Raw genomic sequence first — 19,978 nt, 5'->3', positions numbered from 1 at the left:
AATTAATTTATTTTCTGGCTGTCAGTAGTAATACTCTCATCTGTATCATATATACCCATCAGTTAGCTCAACCAGAAAAAAAGTTTTTATAGTCTCCCTTTTCTCTTGTATCTTTTGTACCTCAACAGCCTTGCTAAGAAATTTCTTATATTTGATCTGTACTCATAGAGCTTTGTATTTACTATCACGTTCTTAACATTTACCTCATACTTTAAAAAGAGTCAACCTTGTAGTGTGGAGATGAGCCTTATGAAAGTTCTGGCATATTCTTCTTACCACCCCTTTAAATGCTAGCTACGTTTCTGCTACCTTACCCCTAGGAGACCTATCATTCTGCTAATAATTCACAATCCAACAGGAGATGACTTCTTATTGGTCATTCCCAAGTATAAGGGGTCAAATTTCCAAAAATATATGGGTTTTATCCCCCTCCCAAAAATCAAGTCTACATATACCGTTGCACGATCTAACAATAAACTGGTTAATACTGACATTTGCATACATTTAGTACCGCTCCTTAGAGAGTAAAATTATATTGATCCTAGTATCTCTTCTTACAGCATTCCCAAAGTATGAATAGTCTTTCAAGTCATTATATATGACATCATATTCATCTATCAAATTCAAATTTTCCATAGCTAATCTCACAGTCTTAGTCTTACTGAGATCTCTTTTTACTCCTGCTGGCAGTGCATCTATCCAAGAGTTGAGCATGGTATTAAGGACCCCAACCTAACAGAAACTAATAAACCTCCATCTGTAATGGTTTGACACAGTTTATAAAACCATCCAAGGACTCTGTATTATCCTTGTTATGTCTGTAATAACATCCCAGTGTCAAATTTTCTGTCTCACTCTGTATGCCTAACACAATCCGGGTACCGTCTCTATCCATCTTGTCAAATCCACCCATCGTACTGATGAGTGTAATAAATTACATACCTCCCCTCTTAGGTGAAGTGGTACAACTATAATATATTTTACCTTTCCACCACTTTTCCAACCAGGAATTGTGTGATTTGACTTTTATCTCCTGAAAAAGTAAAGAATCATCTTAAGCTTCACTTGATTATGGAGACGTTTAACATTTAGTGTAGTCATCCTTATTTTTGTATCATCACAATGTGACACATTCCCTTTCAAAATGATGTTTCTATCTCCCTACAAACCACAGTAGTGCCCTATCTTGTGGATGTTAACACATGCATGTAATATTGGACAGTGTATAAACCAAACAACAAAGTCACTTCAATTACCATAAAACTATGATATGTACAGTTTATACCACCTTCAAATGAAAATAGTACAGCGATGTATCAACAACTCTTCCCAGCTCTCCCCTGCACATAAGCTATCTTTGCCAACAATTTTAAACTTTAAATTCACAAGAATGAAATAAAAAACAACCCTGACCATTTTAAAAACTAATTGTCTTTGGAAGCAGGCTCAGTATGTGAATGGAGCCAATTGGCTTCTATTTCCCTGATGTCCTCCAGTGTAAGCTCTGTGTCATTCATATGCCCTTCTGCTTTGTGAGCATCAGCCTGCGAAATGTTCTTCGTATATACCTCTGATGAGAATAGTAACACTGCCTCTTTATCAAACAAGTGATGTTGTGCCCCTCCGTGGTTCACCAGTTTGAGTTGTTACATTGAATACAGCTTACTTTCTTATGCTGGGGAGACTTAGAAGGGATAATGTCTGCCTTTCCCTTTTCTTGTTATAAATATTACCCCCTCCTCTTTTTATGATTCTCTACCCAGTCGTGGAAAAAGGCATCCATGTCTGAATCAGGAAGCAAACTTGCTGAGCCCTTTTAACCACAATTAACGTGGCTAGATATATTAACGATACCCCAATGTCAAGAGCTCTATCATAAATAGGGTACCACAGCTTTCTTTTCTGTAAAAAGAGTGGCACTATAATCAGGAACTCTGTGTACTGGGTGGCCCTCCATCCTCAAATTATTTTCCATTGATCTAGCTACCTTTAGTGTTTTTCTCTATCACTGGAGTATTAAATATCTAGGATAAGTGAAAATCTCACATAAATATTACTCTATATGTGCTCATTTAATAATGTAGGGACTGTCAGTCTTTAGCAAATTACACAGTTCTTTTCTAATAAAGCACCTAAAACACTTTCTTTTTGTAAAGATCCAGTTCACACCCTTACCACTTAATGACATCCAGGAATTTTTTGGCTCTGCCTTCTTTAACAAAGTGACTTACTAGCTAATAATAGGCAATATTAGAAAGGGCAAGTAGTTATTAATAAAATGTGACTAAAACTGTTAGTCTGTGATATCCTGCAGTGGAGAAATTAATCTTTGTTTGCCACTTATTATTTGTATTTTCAAGTTTATGTTCATATTTTCATAGCTGAGAGACCTACCAGCTAATGAGGTATATGGCATGAAACACCAATGGGGGAGACAGGACAATTCACTGTCAGTGTTGGTTTATATCATACTACACTGGAAATATTACCAGTCATTTGCTTGTAGTTATGAAAATAAGCAATATTTTCATATGTACTTAATACTTCAAAAACATAGCAATTTACAATGTGTTGCATGACATTAAGAGAAACCCTAGATGTTGTTGAAGAAAACTTTCTTTGATTTGCATTGTATGTTCCACATCTTTTTTGTTTGTTTGTTTGATTTTTTTTTTTAACAAGCAACATCTTAATTAAATGTTCGAGTATGACATAGGCAATTGTACATTTATATAGATGAGAAGAAACCATATTGACATAATTTTAATTGCAAACATTATATATCACAAATCATATTGACATAAGTGTAGTTCAAATATTATAATTGCTTATAATCTCTCCAGTCATTTTTAGTCAAACATTACATAGCTCATTCAAATTCTGCCTTCTTTTAAACCTTGTTCTTCCTCTGCGTGTATTGTTCCCACGATTCCCATTTTTTCTTATGCAATTTGCTCCTAACCTTTTCTAAAGATTCCAATTGTAGTTGTTTTATCTCTGTTATTATATTAACTACTTCTAGTCAAGTTAGTTTAGACTTTGATTTTTATTTTCTAATAATTGTTTTTTTAACATCCACCATAATTAGACTCAGCAAGGCCTTACTATGTCTAGGCAGTCCCGATTCTGTATCATAGCTCAAAAATATAATTTCCTTTGTTACACCAATTTGCTCACCCAGTATCTCTGACAGAACAATCTGCAGGGACTCTAAAGTCTGCCAACTCATTACACTCTCAGAAAATATGTTCCCGGTTACCTCATTTTTCACCATCTGCCATCACCCTGAGGAAAAATTCTTTGAAGTCTACTTGGGGTATATAAATACCTACGTAAACACTTCCAGGCAAAGATCCTAAATCTTCTAGACGTTGTTGCATATTTGGGAGATACACATATATCCCCCCATTGTTTATTTGTGAATTACTTATCCAATCTCTCTTCACTATTATTGCTAACCTCATCTGATTGGATTCTTATAGTGCTAGTAAAGATGGTTTAGACTTTGATTTCCATTTTCTAGCAATTGTTTTCTGCATTTTGGATTAGTAGGAAACATCATAAATAAATATGCTTTATTTATTTATACATTATTAAAAATGCAACTAAATTACAAATACAGTTAGAAATAAAATGAACCATCTTATTTTAGTCTAATTTTTAATTTTCTGCTTCTCAATATGTTTGGAAACACCAATGAATATGAAAAAAGAAAGGACTTAGAGAAGTATATATATATATATATATATATATATATATATATTTAGAATTACACTTTATATAAGATTACAATTTACATATATAGCTGTACGTGTTTGTTTCTATGGGTAAAAAACAGAGTATAACAAGATTTTATTTTCTCAGTCAGCATAAATATGAATTCTACAAATGAAACAAGAAAAGTATTTTAAAAGCAATAGCAAGAATATAGATATTTTGATCTTGTCATAAAACTCCAGTCTAATGCGTATGAAGTCAACAATTTTACTTAAACCTGTTATAATACCAGAGCTATAAATGCAACTAAAACACAGAAATATGAAAAAAGAATATGTTTACATCATACAAGAAGTTTATGGTAATGACATTTCAATAAACCATATATAGACATCACTAACCCTCCATTTAGTGTCCATCACCATACATGCATTCCTGACAAAGTACATCTTTCCTGAGGCTTAAAGCTTGTTGTTTTATCTGTACTCTGTGTGTGTGTGTGTGTGTGTGTGTGTGTGTGTGTGTGTGTGTGTGTGTGTGTGTGTGTGCTGTGTAATAGTTTACTGACTTTGAATCCTGACACAAAAGTTCAGTGTTATCTCCAACAAAGCACAATATTTGGGAAATATCCCAGGCGTGAAATGCAATTACACTTTTTAACACATATTTTAATTAAATTCTTAGACTTTAATCGGGACATGTCTTCTGTTTCAAAAAAATCAGTTTGGCAACCTTTCTGTGTGTCAGAAGTACTTCCAGTAAGAATATATAACAAAATTAGATTCTATTAAGGGCTAAGTGATTTGGGTTGGCATAAAGATTAAGGTATTTACCTCACACACACAAGGTGCAGGGTTTGATTCTCACCTTTGAAAGGAACATTGGCTAGGCTTAAAATGGCCCTCAAGGATGGTTAGGCTAGTACTTGCCTATAAACCTACAAGGAAAATAATTAGTGAACTCCAAAACTTTAGACTTAGTTTATCCTTAAAATATGGCACATGCAGGTATTATAATGTATAAACTTTCCATTTAGTATCGAATTGTTCATGAAAGGCAATATAGATTATTGTTCTGAAATACTGATATTTACTCATCACAAAACAAACAGATGTAATGTCTGCATCAATTTTTTTTAATTATTTATGAGTATAGATTTTTAATAGGCTTGCAAATGTGTGAAACACTAATGTTAATACAATGGTGTGCATGCATGTGTATCTCTCTCTCTCTCTATATATATATATATATATATATATATATTGGAATATATGCATATTTATATATGTATACATGTGTATATCATTACATCATGAAAAGAAGAAAACTCAAAAGAGAGAGAATCATAAAATGGTAGGACAAAAAAGAAAGAGAGAATCACGAAACACTGAATGACTCATAAGAGTCGATCACAAAACATTGAATACTTTTCTTCCACTAAAAAAGCACTATATCAGTAAAACCCAAGTACAAATCCAAAATCATAGCTGTCAACTGTCCAGGTTTTAACAGAATGTCCTGATTTTTCCCTCATATTTCCGAGCTATTCCTCATAAAATTTAGGATTTTCTGGAAAATCATAGATGATTGAAGTCACTAAATAATGACATATTATTTGAGTTTCAAACTTCATATAGTTTCAGAATGTGTTCTGTTGCAAAACTTGCTATCCTAGCAATTGAGTTTATAAGAGAATTAATTAAAATATGTCCCTGATTTGGGGCATTTGTCCCCACCCCCCATTATTTCTGGCATTGTCCAGATTTCTTCTGCTAAGTGTTTTGAGAGGTATGATTGAGATCAAGTATCATCTTGGTAATGATACTCTTAGAAAAGAGAAAGGGTTTTTAGTAATGTAATATGTAGGGTTAGGGTTAGCACACATGAATACGGTGGGCAGAGGGGCTTCAGTCTCACAAACACAAACATACACACAAGCACAAATGCGCACATACACACCCTGCTCTAACATTAACACAAATACAAGCTTTAGTCATCTGATCTAACGCACACACACACACACACACACACACACACTGTTGATAAAAGGTGCTGCTCTCAAGCCACACATTCATCAGCCAGTCTCACATTCACAGGTACAGACATTCACACAGTAATTCTCGTTTCTATGAAATTATTCTTTACATAAATACTTTAAATGAAATGTATGCAATATGCATAGATAGACTGATACATACACAGACACACACACACACACACACACACACACACACACACACACACACACACACACACACACACACGTAGATAAACCAAAGCAATCCTTTACACACACCATTTATTGAACAAAAAAATACTTAAAATGAGTTAGCACATTTGTTCTAACAGTGAACTTCTTCAGACTCTTTTCAATACACCATTACACTAATATTATCTTTCTTCCTCACATGCAAGTTACATCACACATATTACAAACTCTTTACATAACTTAAAAATATTAAAACATTATTACAAATGCAACTAAAGTACAAATATAGTTAGAATTAAAATGAACCATCCTGTTTAAGTCTCATTTTTAATTTTCTGTTTCTCAGTTCTGGTTTATTGTTTTTTAAATGTTTACAATATTTTTGTGTCTGCATAATGCACTGCAATTATTTTGTCTCTTGTTAGCAAATAAATGATCCTTCATTATATTTTCTAACCTTCTGGTTGTTCTACCTATATAAAATGCTCTACATTCTATGCACTTAGCTACATAAACCATACATAGGCCATATTCTTACTATTACATGTGAAATAAGCATTTGGTCCCTTTGTTTTGTCTTTGTATGTATAAAATATGGACTGTTTGCTATATTTTTACAGTACTTTCAAAGACCACAGATATGAGTTACTTTATTCCTTATTTTTGTGTGTGTATGTGTTTTGACATCCCTTTCCTTTTCTACAATTCTTTAAAACTCAAGTTCTTTTTACTTAAAATAATGAAAATGGATAAAGGCAGGTCTTATTATTATTGAAATCGTTCATTTATATTAATGCTTTAAAAGAACATTTCTTAAACAATAGAACAGATTGTGTGACACTAAACTGGAATTAAATTTTAGAACCGTATACAAATATTCATAGCACTTAATTAACTTTGTTTGCGGAAAAGAAAAGAAATGTTGACATGATGAATCATATAATAATGCAATTATGAATGGAGATGGGTTATGTATGCTGGTAAGCAGGTAAGTGAGGTGTGTATGTGTTTAATGCTGAAGATTTGAGATATATCTAAAGTTTTGGCAATAGGAGTATGGGTGTGATCAGATAGTGGTTAGGGCTGGGGTAAGGGTTAGGTAAGGGGATAGATTTAGAGTGGTGACTAAGTGTTGGTGCATGTAGTATGTGTCTGAGCCATTCTTCTATAGTGATTGTGCTGTAGAAAAGTGTTTTTCTAAGGTAAGGTACAGGGTTAGATGCAGTGTTAGGGTTAGGGTCTGCATGTATTAGTATGGTGATGCAAAAGGGCGAACCACATTCCGAATTTCTTAAGGGTGTCTTAAACCTCTTTTGACCCATGTTACATCCAGAATTAAAGCTACTACTCAGTTTTTTCAACTTATAGAACAGAGTCACATAGAGAATTTTACTTTCTTGTGTACCTTGGATTTGGAAAGTCTAAATACATCAGTATCACTAATGCTTGAGGCAGGATTTAGAAGCAGTCAAACTGTGGTTACAGCAAGCAAGCAAGTTGTTTCCTGAGGTATGTACTGATTTCATTATTCAACCATTAAAACATGATAAGCAGAGGAATGCACTTTATTTTAGCTGTACTTGTTACCTTCAGATATGAAGTGCAGTAACTGCTGCATTTGTCTCAATTTCATGGGGGTTCTTGAAGTTTGAATTTATACATAATCAATCAAATAATGTATTTTTCTAGTACAGAAATATGTGGAGGTAATATGTGAATGACTGCTGGTTGCTGTAAGATGAGAATCTGGATGCACTTGGGTCTGTTGTTACCTATCTCAGTAGTAATTCTTAAAACATACATTTCATAGTCGTTTGATTTTTCGCCCTGTGGTGTTACATTCACCATGTTGTTATACAGTTTGGTACAGACTGGCCTCTGTCACTTCACAGCCAGTAAGTATCACCCAAGGCATATGATAAATGTTTGTTATTCTTAGCTTGTAAAGGTTTGCAGAATTTGTAATGATTTTGTGGATACTTAGAGAAAAGCACATAATCTGTACAACATGTTTTAGCTACAGGCTACAGATCTTAACTGATTACTAAAGCTCATACTTTGACTTGGAGTCAACCTAGAGAAATGTTTTACAATATCATTCTAAGGATGCTAAACAAAACATTTAGGAATAGGAATTCACAGCAACTTTAGGTACTAATTCTTTTAAAATTAAAAAAAAAAATAGTTCAAACATTTTTCTCAGTGTTATCAATTGATATATCATCTTATTACCATTGTGCTGAATATTTTATACGTTGACTTTTGGGAAAGGAAGAAATATAGGTTAGCAGCTGGATGAGTTTAAAAATCCTTACAATGTTAAAAATCTACAAATCTTAATTGGTAGCAAATGAGGTAGGTGCATTCCTTGTGGGTCATGATCATTATGTCAGCATATAAGAACAATAGTTGGCAAGCGATCATAGAAACCACATGATACCTAGCCAAAGAAATATCCGAATCAACATTCTCGAAGACTTTTGCCATCCTTTATGAGCACTTAATAGTGATCACACCCAAATTTCATCAGAGCCATATATTATAATCCTGGTATAAATATGTGCCTATTCATTGATGACTCAAGACTAGCCTTAATGGCAGCTACAGTTCCACAGACTTGGATTACACTGAGTGAAGAAATAGGAGTTAAAGTAGCATTGTGTCTCTCATGGGTCAAAAATGGAAAGAGAGAGAAGTCACCTCAGGGCAGGCAGAAAGCTACTGAGTATAAGGAGAGTTATGCTAATGTATTGAGAGAGTTAAAGGATTTAAGGTGTTTAATTTTCTTGGTTAAAAAAATTGCTGGGGCCTTTCCAATTGAGCGTTATGCAGCACTTTTGCATACATGGGAAGGCAGTTTACTCAGTGGTGGGTCTGATAATGGAAGTGTACAGCAGTAAGGTATTCCCTTGCAAATTAACTGGGTCATATAGAAGAATTTCCTGCCTATGGTAGAAACATGATCGAATGAGACAGAACTGTCCACATAAGTACCCAGGTCTGTTATCACTGTATCTGTTTGAAGAGAGGTACCACATAGAACATATGATGTAAGATCAGTGTTTTTCCCAAGCATTACTAGGCTATACCTTTTTGCAGTCAGTTTGAGACTGTACATATTCCAGCACCTGCTGGGATGGTGGTAGTATCAGAGTAGGAGCAGACAACAGTGACCAGTTTGCAATCATCAGGAAACTTGGCCAACTGCACTTCTAGGATAGTGACTTGGAAAGGATGTCTGCAAAATAAATGGTAAACCACAGATGGCTCAGAAGTGATCCCTGCAGTACCACAATACTAACAATTTGTTTTCAGACAGGGAACCGGCACCTGTCACGGCTTGTGATCTGTCTGATAACCAATTTGCCATCCAATGGGGAATGTTTTGGTTTACATTAAGTTTTTCTAATTTTTCAATAATAACAGCATGGGAGCTATTGTCAAAAGCCTTACCCAGGTCAAGATAAGCAATGTACATGTTCATCTGTCAGTACATTAAAGACTTTCACCATTAGGGAATTGATCACTTGCAACACTGACTGGGTTGTTTATCTGGTTATTTGCACCTATGGTGTCTTCCATGTGGGACAAAAATTTCATTTGCACTGATGATGCCCTTTATGTGGGATAAACAACATGTAACTAGAAGCATCAGTAACTAGTTTGCATCAGTATTTTAGGCTGTAAGAGAGAACATAGTACTTTGTTTAAACATAAACTGGTTCATGAAATGTCAGTTTTAGCTTCAGTAGTACTAAATAAGCATTAACAAGAAGCTACAATCAAATAGAATGGGCCAAGTTACTTCACAAAAAGAACAAATGCAGAATGTAAATTTGACGACATTATTCCTACAAAATTTAAATTAATTTCTTTAAAATACTTTTCTCCAATTTACTTGTTGCATTCTGGGAGTATTTTTATTTATTTATTTATTTATTTATTTATTTATTTATTTATTTATTTATTTATTTTAACAACTTGTTGTACCAGATAAGGGAACTGGTCAATTGACCCTTTCCAATCAGGTCAAGGGTGCTATTACATATACAACAGAAAACAAGATGACGTGTATGTACAAGCTGATTTTGAAGATACAAAAGGGAACTCAAACATAAGCACCATTGTAATGGAATAATAATTGAACAGTATAATGATAAAACTGTTGAACTCTGAGAATATTACTAACAAAATACAAATGCAGTTTTCACTACATGGTGTTTTAATATTTATTTTCTGACTAAAACATTTTTCAGTGTTCTATCCAGGTGTTCTTTTTCAATATATGTTATTGTTTATATATGCCATTATGTATGTCTATATCAGATTTGGAATTGAGTGGTTCATTATATACTGTCATGTTAGAGTTCTGTGTTTTGTAAAACATTGCTGTTTTTTTTTTTTTTGGATAAATTATCTAATGTGATTCAAAGCCAGACTTTACAATACCAGCATCTTATTAATATCAACTAAGCCTAGCTGTAAACCTGCCCCTGCCCTGACCCTAAATATGTACCTTACCATAGAAAAATCCTTTCCGTAGAACTGCCACTAAACAAGACAGACTCAAATGTGCATCAACACACACAGTATTAATGCTTACCCTAATCCTAACCCACATACATTTGTACAACACTAAATCTAATCCCTTATCTAACCCTTACTGGCACACACTTGCACACATGCATTCCTAACCTCTAATACTGAACCCACTTTCTTCTATACACAACACAACTCCATTTGGCAAACCCACACTTTAATAAGACATGCACAACATTCGCACATCACAACATTTGAACACTTGCTCATATCCCAGCCTGATAGCACAGAGGTTAAGGCACAGGATTACCAACTGGTAGACCTGGGCTCAAAACCTAGTTGGGAAACAACTGGGAAGTAGCAGTATCTGTGCGGAAGAAAGGCCTAGCAAACTACTTCTGTAATATGCCACAAAAACCTTATGGGGTCTTCCATAGAGTCACCATGACTCTATTTCAACTTGAGAACAGTTACTTTACACTCAAAGCATACATTCAAAATGTGGATGATGCAGTGGTGCAGTGGTAGCAATGTTGCCTCACAGCAAGAGATTCTCTGGTTCGATTCTCAGGTGGAGTGCCATCTGTGCAGAGTCTGCATGTCCTCCTTGCTTTTGTGTGGGTTTTCTCTGGGTACTCTGGTTTCCTCCCACATTACAAAGATATGCATCTGGACCATTTTTCCCTGGGCTTCTGCTAAAAACTAGCTTCATTCCAAGTTGGACCTTCCAGTAAACAAATGTTAAATAAAATAAATAAATAAAAAAATGCATATCATTCAACCACATATCATGTGACTATATGTATATATTATATTGCAGTGTCAGTGGTGCAACAAGTAGCACACTTGCCTTTGGTGCAGAAGGCTATGGGTTCGATTCCCACACCAGGTAGAATGCATTTTTTTTGTCTACCACTTGCATAATGTTTGTCACATGCTGCATGTTATATAACATGATTGCTAGAAAGCATGCAGACCAGCCATCCATTCAGGGAATGCACCCACTATGGCTGCCCCTGTCACAGTCAGCATACTACCATCATCCAGTGTGTGACAGAGAGGCTAGAGGGCAGGAATCAGCAGCCATATCACATGCATACCGAGACAATGATGGGCACAGTACATGGCAGTTTAGCGGTTCCCAGTCCACCTATAAAAGGGATCATGCATGATGACCACACAGTGACAGTGTAATATCACACAGAAACAACAGGATGTATGCAATGTTAGTTACTATGTTGTCTATTGCATTGTCATAACAGACCATGTATCAGAAATTTCCACAACGATCACACAAGAAAGATGGCATAGTGAGTCATGGTTGCCATAATTTGCACAGTTAACAAGGCACATAGTAACACATGAAAGTAATCCCAACCTGAATAATGGAGCATTTCACTAGAGGCAAAAATTGGGATCATGTGTCAAGGGCTACAATGCCATCTGACTAGAAGGCTCGGATGGCTTTATGAAACCATGATCAGGAACCACTCCACTGGCCAGTAGTAGATGCACTGTAGTCCTCCTGTGACAGTGATGCTGTGCTATGGGGGAGTGGGTCCTTAATGGAGTCTGCTTGGGAAAGTGCATTGCCTCTAGAACCTGTAATCCTCACCACCTAATATGTGGGGTGGTGATGCAAGGTGCCCATAGACTCACAGAAGCTAACTTTGTACCTTGCATTGGCCTCCCATGTAATTACCCTGACTATAGAGCTATCCCCAACCACAGACAACACTGTGAACAGAGCAGAGATGTTGGCATTTGTAATTTTTCATACTGAGGTAAATATTGAAGCTATATTTTTCACCTTATTCATCATGAGACTTATGAATTACATCACTCCTGGACTATATGGTCTCATCAGTGCATTATCTGTGACCAGTGATATCTTCATGGAAGTCATGCACCACACCTGTGACACCACTGCACTGGCCCAGCAATCAATGAGCGTCATCCTCAGCACTGGTAACAGTGAGGGATATACACAATGACAAGATGACAAGTACACATACAGTAAAGTGCAAATTCCCTTAAGAGCATACAGAGATCACAGTCAGTCTGAGGCTGTTTTTCCCTCTTTCTTCAGATCCCCAATAAGACTCCCCACTGGTACAGCTTTAGGGTTGTGATCTCAACCGAGTGGCCAAGCTAAGACCTCCAGCAGGGACCCTCTCTGTCCAACCAGTGCTTTGTATTCCTACCCAAGTAGCTGACATACACACACTTTGAGATTTTATTTATATATAAGCACACACACACACACCTCAGAAAGGCTGGCACAGGTTTATTAGCTATACCCCTTCTACCCAGTCTATAAGGTAGCTGCCACAAGACAACTCTTACTTATCAGCTACTATAAGGCCCTTACAAAGGGTGTCCAGTCCTATTTTGTAATGTTACTATTAATCCAAATGGTAGTTTTGATCAAGCGCCAGGCTATTAGAAGTGGCCTGTACAGTATACCAAATAGATATGAAAGTACGCTAAGAGCTTAAATATGTCTCACAAATATCAGCCACAAAGATAGGTTTTAATATATTTAATAATAAATAATAAAAGAACAAGACAATACTTAGTCAATCAACACAGTAACTTCAGAGTTCAAAATCACAGGAAATACTTTAAAACAACATTGCAGGACAATCTCAAATAAATGCAGAAAATACCTAAACTAATCTTTGCTATATTCCTATCTATATCTAAGAGAGATACTATGCCCTAAATCTTACTTACAGACAGTGCAGATGATGAGTGGATGTTCTTGCTGAGTCCAACACAGTAACTTCAGAGTTCAAAATCACAGGAAATACTTTAAAACAACATTGCAGGACAATCTCAAATAAATGCAGAAAATACCTAAACTAATCTTTGCTATATTCCTATCTATATCTAAGAGAGATACTATGCCCTAAATCTTACTTACAGACAGTGCAGATGATGATGATGAGTGGATGTCCTTGCTGGGTCCAAGCCAAAATACAAAATTCACAGACTCTCTCTCTGAGAGAGTTCTTAAATTAATATCACATTTTACTGCTGGGTTAGCCTGGATGACATCACTTTTTGTCACCCAACTTCAGTTCCCAGGCTAAACAGAATCTTAAGAGAATTTCACATCTTTGTGTTAAAAATACATATCTCTCAGATGTTTGCCAGATCTTGTAAGTTGTAAAACAATAAAACACTTCACATTTTAAACCTAGTCATTACTTTTCTTTCAAGACAATAGAAAAACTTCTAGCTCTAGACATTGTGTCTGCTATTGAATTGAAAGTGAGAGATAACATCTTTTGTTTATGGCCCACGTATAAAGTAACTTAATCTCAGCTATTCTTAAGTTCTGCAAGTTAATCTTCTATGTTCCAGCAGGGTATGCTGTGGTTACATTCTTGAAGCCCAGTACATAGCATACAGTTCTGTATAAATCATATGAATATTCACAAATGACATAGTATTATTTACAAAATTCCATATAGCTGAGGTGGCAGCATGACATTTCTTCCCTCCCCAAAAACTCAAGCTAGTTTTTCCAGTAACCCCTGAGAAACATTGCTTGAGAAGATTGAGCCTATCTGGAAACACCTTACCCCATTCCCTGTCTTAAGAACCCATATGCATTGGCATTGCTAACCCAACTGCGGTGCTGCACTGTCATATCATATGCTTGCAACCTTAGGCTCCACCTTAGTAACTTGGAATTTTGCTGGCTCATTCGATGTAGCATATTAAGGGATTGTGGTCTGTAACTACAGTGAATTTCCTTCCATACAGAAAAGGCTGAAGTTTCTGCAGTGCCCACAATATGGCTAGGCATTCCTTTTCTACAGCTGCATAGCATTCCTCCCTGGGTTGGAGCCTATGACTGAGATATACCACTGGGTGCTCTTCTCCCTCTGAGGAAACCTGGCTAAGTACAGCCCCCACCTCATTGTTTGAAGCATCCACTTGCACAATAAATTATTTGCTGTAATCTGGACTGGCTAACACAGGGGGGGGTCCTCCCAAAGCTTTTTTAAGCTTCTGGAATGCCTGCTCACATGCTGGGGTCCACACTACCTTATCTGGCATGTTTTTCCTTGTCAGGTCTGTGAGGGGAGCAGCTATGGTACTATAATTGGGGAAAAACTTTCTGTAGTACCCTGCTGTCCCAAAGAATGCCCTCACCTACTTTTTGGTAGCAGGAGCAGGCCATGACTGAATGGCTTCTACTCTGGCAGGTTTTGACCCAATCTTACCACTTTGCACTCTATGTCCTAGGTAGGAGACTTCTGCCATACCCACCTGACATTTCCTGGGCTTAATAGTCAACTCTGCCCTCTGTATTCTGCCCAACACCTCCCTGGCATGCTGAAGGTGCTCTTGCCAGGAATGGCTGTAGATAGCAATATCATCTAGGTAAGCAAGGGCATAATTTCCTGCTGCTGCTAGGATATGATCTACCAGCCTCTGGAAAGTCACTGGGGCAGTGTTCATCCCAAAGGGGATCTTTGTGAACTCATACAAGCAAAAAGGAGTCACAAAGGCTGACCTCTCTCTAGCACTGGCAGTCAAGGGCACCTGCCAGTAACCCTTGGTAAGATCAATAGTGGTAAGATACTTACCCCACCCAGCTGCTCTAGGGTTTCATCTGTCCTAGGCTTGGGGTAAGTAGTTGACTCTGTGTGACTATTTAGTTTTCTGTAGTCCTCACAGAATCTGGTGCCGCCATCCTTCTTTGGTACCAGCACCACTGGGGAGGCCCAGGAACTGCTGGACTCCTGAATTACCCCTAGTTCCAACATTTCCTCTACCTCCTCCATCAGAGTCTGTTTGACTCTCTCAGGCACCCTATAAGAGGCCATCTTAATAGGCCTTTGGGGTCCTGTATCCACATGGTGCTGCACCAGGGGGCGCACCCTCATTTCTCAGTGAACATGCCCCCAAACTCCTGTAATGCTGCTCGGATTTTTCAAACCTGGGTAGGAGATAGCTGCTGAGACATTGTTACCCTTTCCACTAAGGTGTCATTTCAAGTCTCACTGAAGAGATCAGTCACCAGATCCCCCTCAAACTCCTCCTGCCATCCACTGCAAATACTCAGCATGAGGGCCTCCCTATCGTATGGTTTCATTATGTTAACATGGTACAGTTTATGCTCCTGCCAACTGCCTAGCAGTTCTACTATGCAGTTAACATCACTGACCTTCTTTACTATCTTGTAGGGTTCCTCCCAAGCTGCCTGCAACTTGTGTCTGACAGGAATGAGAACCATTACCTACTGCCCTACAGCATACTTTCTAGCTCAAACATTCCTGTCATACAAGACCTTTTCAGCTGTTGGGCTTCTGCCAGGTTCTCCTGGGCCAAGCCTATGAGTTCCTTGAGCCTTGTCCTGAGGTTTAGGACATATGCCACAACAGACTCCTTGTGGAATTCACACTCACCCTCTCACTCATCTCAAATCAAATCTAGAGGTCCCGTCACCCTATACCCATACAACAACTCAAAGGGAGAAAAAACTGTGGATTCCTGGGACACCTTTCTGTACGCAAACAGATATGGCAAATATTTGTCCCACTCCCTCTTAAACTGGTCTGCAAATCCCCATAGCATTGTCTTAAGTATAGAGTTTAATCTCTCAACAAGACCATTAGTCTGAGGATGGTAGGGGGTGGTCTTTTGATGCTTCACCCACAGTGCTTCCACAGACAAGCCAGCAGGTCTAACATGAAACTGGCACCTCTGTCAGTCAGTATTTCTTTTGGAAAACTTACCTTGCTGAACATTTTTAACAAAGCATTTGCCACCTTTTTTGCCTCAATGAAGGACAGAGCCACCACCTCAGGGCATCTGGTAGCATAATCTACTACTACTAGGATATACTTTTTCCCTGTGGAACTTGGGGTACTCAGAGGCCCCACAATATCTATAGCTACCCTCTGAAATGGCTCCTCAATCACAGAGAAAGGCATCAAAGCAGCTTTCACATTGTCTCTTCCCTTGTGTACCTTTTGGTACTGTTCATAGATCCTGCAGTACCCTGTTACATCTCTGGAAATCCCAGGCCAAGTTCTGCATAATACATCTATTTGTACATTTTATGCCCATATGACCTACAAAGGGAATATCATGGGCTATAGCTAGAAGTGCCAGATGGTAGGCTCTGGGCATGATCAACTGCTGTACTCTCTCACCCTTTAGCCCTCCCTTAGGTGTCCTCCTCTCTCTATGCAGTAACCCTTTGTCCCAATATACAGATTCCTCCTTCCCTTGAGAATCAGTTGCCTCACTAGCTACCTCCATCAGGCCTTGTAATGTAAGGTCTGAGAGATAAGCCTGTCTCAACTCCCTCTTAGTAACCCTTCCCAGCTCCCCTTCTACAGGACGTCTGGTATCCTCTGACAGCGATGCCTCACTGTCAGCCTGGGTACTACTCACCTCTGCCCTTGCAGTCACTCTGTCTAAGGGAACATCAGTACCCACAAGCAGCTTTGGCTCACTTTCATTCTCACTGTTACAGGGTAGCTCCCTCCCTGAAGTAACCCCATCACCAGTCCTGGCTGCAAGTGCACAGTCTGTCTGGGTCTCCCCCAGGCTACCAGACCCACATGCTTGTCTCCAGGCCTGACTGCATGTAACTGCATGCACACAGGGTACTGCATTATCAAACTCAATCCCTATCAGGACATCTGCAGGGATATCCTCAAATGCACCTACTTGCTGGCTTCCTTTTCCACCCTTCCAGTCAAGGTGAACCCTAGCCAAAAGTATTTGGAATGGGGTCCTTCTTAAAGCTCTGACTGGAATACACTGCCCAAGTAAGCAGTGCTCCTCTTTAACCATTGCAGGCTTTACAATGGTTAGGTCAGAGGTTGTGTCTCTCTTAGCAGTAGTCTTCTTCCCAGCTACTAAGATAGGATATAACCTCTTGTGGTAGTTTGTTACCTTTGTTGTTTCGAGACAACTTACAGCTGGCATTTTGTCATTCCCACTTACTGGCTCTTCCAGGTTATGCTCCCCACCTTGCCTCTGTGGACATCTAAATGCTACATGGCCCCACTGGTTGTATTTAAAACATATAACCCTTGGTCCTGGATGTGTACCTGGACAAGTGGCTTCCCCTGCTACTGGCAGACTTTGTTGGGGCAGTCTGGGCTGTGCACCATGGATTCCCTTAGACCCATGAGCAGCACTGGGTGTCCCTTTCCTGTGCAGGGATACCCTGCTTGCTAGATATAGGTCTCCCTTCTTCCCCAACTCATCTGCAGTACAGCATTTCCTATCAGCTAACCAGATTCACATGTCCTCAGGCAATGTGCTAAGGGCTTGTTCCCTCAGCAAAAAGTCTGCCAGCCCTGCAGAAGTGGTGACCTGACATCTACTCACCCACCTAAGAAAATAAGTGCTTAGTTCAGCCATATAGTCACATGTACTTTCATCTGCCTTGTGTCTATGCTCACAAAACTTTTTTTCTATAAGCTGCAGGTGTTAAAGCATTCTAAAAGGCAGTTCTTTACAATATTTTAAATTAAGCAATTGGTATCAGACAATTTAGAAATAACAGTTACAGATAATGAATGTTAAACACATATCTAAATATACAATTTCCTATCTATGAATATTATAAATGTTATAAATGTAAAAAAAGCATAATGAAGCACATAAAAATATATACACATATATGTATATGATGAATGAGTATAAAAAAACCTCTCTGTGTAAAGGTCGAGTTTTCAGGATGGGTCTCAAAGGAACATGGTCATTCAGACCATGACCTGTATCTGCCCTTAACTTTACAATCCAGTCAGCCTCTAACCCTTCCATTCTAGTTTTGATGTCACCTCCCCTTGCATTAACCATGCATCTCCCCAATACCCTAAACTTAAATAAATGTTGTTCATTTGTTTCAGTAACATGTTTGGCTAATGCATTATGTATACTTTTTTTCATGTGGTATAAATGTTCTCTAATCCTGAACCTAAGCTGTCTATCAGTCTTCCCTACATAGTACTTCTGGCATATTTGGCATACAGCTAAATAAACAACATGCATACTTTCACAGGTGGCACTGGTCTCCAGCTTGAAATTTTCACCTGTGTCCGGATGTATAAATTCTTCATCTTCAGATATAAACTTACAAAATTGGCAATTTCTACATGATTTTTATACTCATTCATCATATACATATGTGTATATATTTTTATGTGCTTTATTATGCTTTTTATACATTTATAACATTTATAATATTTATAGATAGGAAATTGTATATATAGATATGTGTTTATTATTCATTAAATATATATATATTTTTTCTTACGTGTTTTTATTATGTTGATACAACTTTTATTGAAGTGTTTTAGATGATAAGTCATGTGACATTAAGAATAAAAATTGTGTCTTTTTACTTTTTATTTACACCTGAAGAAGCAGTCAGTGAAAGCGCTTGTGTTTGCATCTGGTACCATTAAACTTCTCGGAGAACTGGAGCCTTGCCTCTGCCTGTTTGCTTATATAATTAGTTTGTTTCTTTTTTCTTGCGGAGGCACCTGGGTATTGCTGGTTTGTTTTACATTAATTATTTTATTGATTAACAGATCAAAGTATATAAAGATTGAAGTATTTTACAGCATTTGTTCTGCTGAGGTCCCATTTGATCATAGGGATGAAAGCCCTCAACCTTGTTTATGTTTTAATGATACTAAAGTGTGCTTTTTCATCCAAACTGGATTATTCATCATTTGGATACAGTTTCTTATACCACTGGATATTGTCACACTCTGTTGTTGCCATCAATTTGCTCAGGATGGCCGTATTTATGTGATTAGTAACTGATTATGATCAACTACCCAGTCATAATCGTCTATATACATTGTGTAAAATGGACTATTTAGGTTATAGAGTACGTTACTTATGTCTGTCTCTCTTTCTCTTCCTCTCTGTCTTTGTGTGTCTGGTATTTTCAGCCCATGATTGATTATTTTTGCTGAAATTAACTCATAGATGTAAAATGGCCTCTGAAGACCAATTGAATAACTTGTTTAAGCTTAAATGAGAAAAGTTAAATTGTGTCTGTTCTGAATGTTTTAATGACTGGAATTTGTGGGGTTTTTTTCCATGCTGAAGTGTATAATGAAATACAAACATTATTCCTAACACTTTAACAAGTTACTCATGTGCATACATGTTTAATATACTTGTGGCAACCACATATATTGTCACATTGCTGAAAATATCACAAACCAGTGTTAATAAGTATGTATAATCTATTTCACAGCCTTGTGATATTTTGCAGGCAAGTTTTTTTTTTTGGGGGGGGGTATTCTTCCTTTATAGAACATATATGCTAATACATTTTCCATTTAAAATATATATATAAGCAAACTGAGCAGAGCAGAGGCTGAGGTGTCCATTTTTAATGATTTAAGTAATTAAGAAAGGATTATCGATTTTACTTTCTGTGCTGCTGCATGTTGTTCTAACATGCACTGGCTGTCAATGTATGACTTTCCATGTCAAAGTAAGGCTGAATAA

Source organism: Protopterus annectens, chromosome 10.part0 (assembly GCF_019279795.1).
Source record: "Protopterus annectens isolate FY-2018-M chromosome 10.part0, PAN1.0, whole genome shotgun sequence".
NCBI lineage: Eukaryota > Metazoa > Chordata > Ceratodontiformes > Protopteridae > Protopterus > Protopterus annectens.
The sequence above is the reverse complement of the archived record's forward strand: the minus strand, read 5'-3'. Positions refer to the sequence as shown.